Below are 5,563 nucleotides of genomic sequence, written 5' to 3'. Positions count from 1 at the left end.
TTCCCTCACCCCTTGTGCTGGCATACCTGCCAGCCTGGGCTCCGTGTAACCTCCCCAAGCCTCACCGTTTCTGTAGGCAGCAAAGCAATCAGTCTAGTGTCCCTGGGTAGCTCTGCTGGGCAGGGGCTCCTAACCCTGCAGCTAGCAGGGCTAGACTAGGTTGCCAACCCAAGCCCCAGGCTTATATCCTCCCAGGGCGCTGCCTCTTTCCAGTCAGCAGACTGCCAGGGCTGCCTGCAAGTGCTTGCTAATTGGCTTAATTGCCCTGTAGCCATAGCAATCTGCAGCTGCTGCATCCTGCCTGGCCTGCAGAGCCACGGCCCTGGGATGCTGCTTCCTTAAAGGAAGGTGAGGTTTTTTGGGTAAATCCATAAAGGAACAGAGAGCCACAGGCTCTGTTACACTCATCTACTGGTCTCTCTCTCCCAGAGCCAGGTTACGTCCCTTATTCCCCTCCCTCAAGGCCAGGTGTTAGTTGCAGGTATTGCAGGGCAGAGTTAGCCTAATCCAGTGGCCATCTTCACTCCCCTTTTTCCGGGGGAAAAAAAAGTCATTTTATGCCAAATCATTGGGTTCTGTTCATATTTCAGTCCTATCCCAAGATGATATGTAAACTTTTAACAGCAAGGTTACCATTAGAGTTAGGAATCACCATCCATCACATGGTATTGGGAGACAGCATACCTTTTAAGTTCCCACAAAATCCACACATCCTCAAAAAAGCCTGGATACAAGCGCAGATAGGTTATAGAGGCTTCCTGCAATTTACTGCCTTGAGAAAAGGAACTATAGGGATATATCTGGTTTGCAGACCACATGCACCCCCAAAAAGGGAATACGAATTTAGATTCCAATCAAGAGATTACGCAAATCACTCCACATAAACCCCTATGAGGTTTCTGATCCTAAAGCCAGCATTTACCAGGAGTCCACTGGGGAATAATTCTTCAGAATGGCTTAAAATAGTCATCTCAAGTCTTTATCATTATGAAGAAAATTTTAAAAATACATTTCTTGATCTTTCTCTCCATCAATGGCTCAGAATAGAGCTGAACAAAAAGAACTTCAGTAGAACTATTTTATTTCGGACATCGTAGTTTTGTCTAAATCAAAATGTTTTGGTGGAACGCATTGACCTCCTGGAGAAATCTGTTTTGCCAAAAAAGTTTGAACCAGACAGTTTACATTTTCCTGTTTCTTTCAACGTGGGTGATACGTTTAATTGTAGTAAGTTAAATAGTCTTTTGGCTTGAATTTATCATTTCAATTAATTTTGATTAGGCTTCTAAATATATAAAAATAATTACAATGATATTTTAATAGATCATATAAACATTTGAAACAATTAATCAGAGGAACAACATCAAAATGGCACCTTTTTAATTTATGAAAAGAAAATATTTTTACAATGTTGAAATAAAACATTTCAAATGGTCCCAAATAACTTCCCTAATATTCTCTGCAGTGAACTTTGACATTTTTTGGCTTTTAATTATAATTTAGAATGAAACTAATTTCAAAGTTGGGATTTCCTATGAAATAGGAATTTTATTTTCTGACCAACTCTAGTTCAAAGAAACATGATTTGCCATATAAATAACATAAGACCATAGGAAAGCAGGACTGGAAAGGACCTCACCAGGTCATCTAGTCCGGCTCCCTGCTCAAGGCAGGATTGTCCCCAACTAAACCACCTCAGCTAAGTGTTTCTCCCTGCAGCACAGGGACACAGCTGGTCACCTGGTATACATGGACAGCTGTGACATCTGGTTGCTACTGCAATCACAACAGTGACTGGGAGGCTGCTGGCAGCTACCACTTTCTATTGTCCCCCTCCCTCTGCTGGTCAGCAACCAGGGCAGTGTGAGGGCACGTGGTGCCAGTGCATTGCTGGCACTGCCCTTGCTACAGGACTCCTCTGTCCAACCTGCTCTTGAATATTTCCGAGGATGGAGATTCCACAACTTCTCTAGGTGGCCTGTTCCAATGCTTGACCATTATATCAGTAGGCAACAATATTGACATTTTAATTGTCCTCATTAGGGTTTTGAGTTAACTGTTTCATTGTTGATCACTCCGGCAGCAGGCACAACCAACTAATTTGTTTATCACATAATGTCAAACTGCCATTTGCCCAAAGCTCGACTTTCCCTTGGGCCAGTTTCTACAATATACTTATCAGCTCTTAATACAACCCCCCCCCCCCCCAACAAACTGCAGGACAATAAAAATTGAAAATGTAACAGTGTAAAAGCCAAAAGGGAAATCCAGCTAAATGTAGCTATTAATAAACAGTGTGGCATTCATTTCTATTCAGTAAAAGTCTCCTCTCTAAAATTTAAATTAAGCTGCTGCAGAATTTTCTGTGCCAGACTGCCACCAAATCTATGAGCTCCCACCACAGAATTTAGGTTGAGGTTGCTGCAGTTTGCAAGTCACCCTGACTGTATAACAAAGTTCCTGTTAAGTACAATCTTGAAGTCAACATGAACCTTAAAAAAGGATGTTAATGTTTTTCCATGGATTTGGTACATCTAAATCTTTTGTCCTCCCCGCCCCCTTTTTTTTAAAAAGAAAACAATGTCAATACCCTTAAAAATGCTCTGGATCTATTGCATCTTTCTTGTAATTATTCATGGGATTTTTCTCATTTCAGCTGTTTCTTTAATTGTATATTTTAATGCTTTCTGGTTTTAATATTGTTTGTTCAGTGACTAGAACACCAGAGTGGATCGTTAACATATTTGTTATTCTGATTTTTTGTTTTTGTTTTTGGAACATATCAGGCCCTTTTATGTGGTTTCTTTAAATAGAAATAAATACCATAGTTAACCCAGGAAAGTTAAATCTTTTCTTGGGAAAGCTTTGTTTCAAACCTGCATTTGCTGACTGTTGGGTTCTCACGCTATTTCTAGTTTTTCACCTTATTTTGTCAGTTTTCAATGAGAATAAGTTCCTTTGGACAATGTAATTAAAACTCAGAACATTACATGCTGCATGGAATTGTACCTTATCATAAAGGTCCATTTTCCCAAGAAAAATTGTTTGTCTAAAAGAGTGCACCACAGCTTTCATTTAATCTAATTGAAGCATAAATGTCATTGTTCTATGGTTCTTTAAATTACATTTATTAAAGTGTATGCCACATTCTGAGAGCCAATTAATGTGCCACTAAGCTTTCCATTTTCTTTAATGTCACCAGGAATAAATTTGACATAATTTTATTTAATATTTTAGTGGATGGTGCAGAGGCTGAGATTAGGCAGGCTTGCTGTAAATTAAAAACTAAATAGAGCTCAATGAATCTACCTTGTTCTGGCAACGATCAGTCCTTCTGCTTTTTATATTCTTTTCTATCTTAATTAGATTTCAAAAGTTCTGCTCTTTAATATCAGGGGTCAGTTGCAGTTTTTAAATCAGTGACCTACTTAAATGCAGAGCAATAAAATGTGAATAAGTCATATATATCACCTACTCTCTGATCAAAAAATAGGGTAGGGTCAGGGAGTTAAGAGTCTTCTGGACTCATGCATACAATCTGTGTGTGGTTCTGAGACTTTACAGGCAAGATCACTTTTGTACATCATTACACAAAGAACAGTATTCAAATAAGGGGTATGAAAAGTTGCTTAATCCTATAAGTGACAGTCATCAGTAGCCTTCTAGGTTCTGTCACCTTTACACATGTTGAGTTGTGCCTAGTTCTGTACACTGCCCCACTGACATCAATGAAATTACTCAACAGAAAAAGGTTATACTCAGTACGTAGCAGAATCATGATAAAGAATATACAGGCGACCCTCACCATTCGTGGGGGATACGTTCTCATATCCCCCACGAATGGCGAAATCCACGAATAAGGCACTGTGTTCATGAACGTAGTCTGCATTCATGAACGCAGTGCCCCTGGCGGCTGGGGTGGGGGTACGACTCCAGCGACGATGGTGGGAGCTCCTGAGGTGTATGGACGATGGCAGGAAGTCCCGTAAGTGTATAAAGTGTATTTAAAATGCAGGTTCGGCATTCACAAATATTTGAAACCGCAAATGCTGAACCCATAAATAGGGAGTGTTTCCTGTATTTTAAGAAGCTACTTGGTACAAAGATTGTTCTCACACCTAAATATTTCAGGATGAAGCTCATAAATTTCCTTTTAAATTTCAATGGGTGGCCACTACTGCTTGTGTACAGGTCAAGCTGAAAAACAGGACCTCTCAATGATTTCAGTCTTCCAGAGATTCCCTGGGTGTAGATACTTTTGTCTGAATTTTGCTATAATGCTTCATACAAACAGTTCCCAAACTTTTCCACTGGACGCTCTGCTTCCAAACTTATGATTCTCACCTTGAAGTGCGCTTCCAGGATTATGACCCCACTTCTAATCTGTAAGCCCCATTCCTTCCATTCAATTCCCATCAGACTCACAACTCCACTAAGTACCACAAATTACTACTTTAAACTTTACCAGTTCTTGAATCAGTGACAGTGTTTTAAGGTACAATCCTGTCCTTACTAGAGTCCATGACAAACATCCATTGACTATACTGAGGCCAGCACCTCACTCCTGAGGGATCCCATGTGGATAGGAAGATGGCAGACACATGCTCACTTCATTTTTCCCTACCTTTCAACAGGTAAATGTCAAAGAGACTACTTGTATTTAAATTGCTGCCTTTAATAAACTACCAGGACACATCCAGTTATATGGTAATTCCTGCTGTATATCCAGGTATGGAATAGCAGAGTATGCAAAGTAACAAACAGACATTAAATTAGCTATGAAGTACAGGCTGTTGTGCCAGAACAATAATGATAATACAGTAAAATCTCTGCTATCCGGCATTTAACTAACTGGAAATTCCATTAACTGGAATTTCTAGCTGGCCAGACTGGCGGGGGGTGGGGTGGGGGGAGAGTTTGCACACAGAGGTCACTGCCACCACCCTTAAACCTTTATTTTCAGATAAATGGAATTTTTACATAACCAGCAATCCCCTTACCCCAGGGATGCCGGATAAGAGATTTTACTGTATTAGAATAATATTATACTCTTTTTTTGTGCCTAAAAGCTGGTCCAGCCTCTTTCCCCATTCAGCTTGGTCCAATAAAATAATCATGAAAAAAAACCTTGCTCCTTACAAATTTCCCAGACCATCGTGACTACAACTACACTCCAACTTTACTAATACATTTGAAGTATGATTTCAATTCTTTTATTTTAAAAACTACCATTTTAATAGGTTTAAAAGGAAAGTTTAAAACCATGCTGGTCGTTTTGCACTTCTAAAAAAGCTTTGTGTGTTATCATCATGAAAAAGAGGGAACATTGCATTTCTTGAATGATGGCCAAATTCTAAGACTACCAGAGCTCTGATTTTGAAGTTACTTTCACAGGGGGAATAAGTCGCAACTAACATATTGAATTTAATTAAAAAAACACAGAAGGTGCATCTACATATGCACTTAAGCGTGCAGTAGACTAATTTGCTGCAACGTAAAGCATCACAGTCTACACGTGCAACACTATTAGACTGCAGCCAACTAATTTTTGCCACTGCAAGAT

The sequence above is a fragment of the Alligator mississippiensis genome, chromosome 11 (assembly GCF_030867095.1).
Source record: "Alligator mississippiensis isolate rAllMis1 chromosome 11, rAllMis1, whole genome shotgun sequence".
Lineage (NCBI taxonomy): Eukaryota > Metazoa > Chordata > Crocodylia > Alligatoridae > Alligator > Alligator mississippiensis.
The sequence above is the reverse complement of the archived record's forward strand: the minus strand, read 5'-3'. Positions refer to the sequence as shown.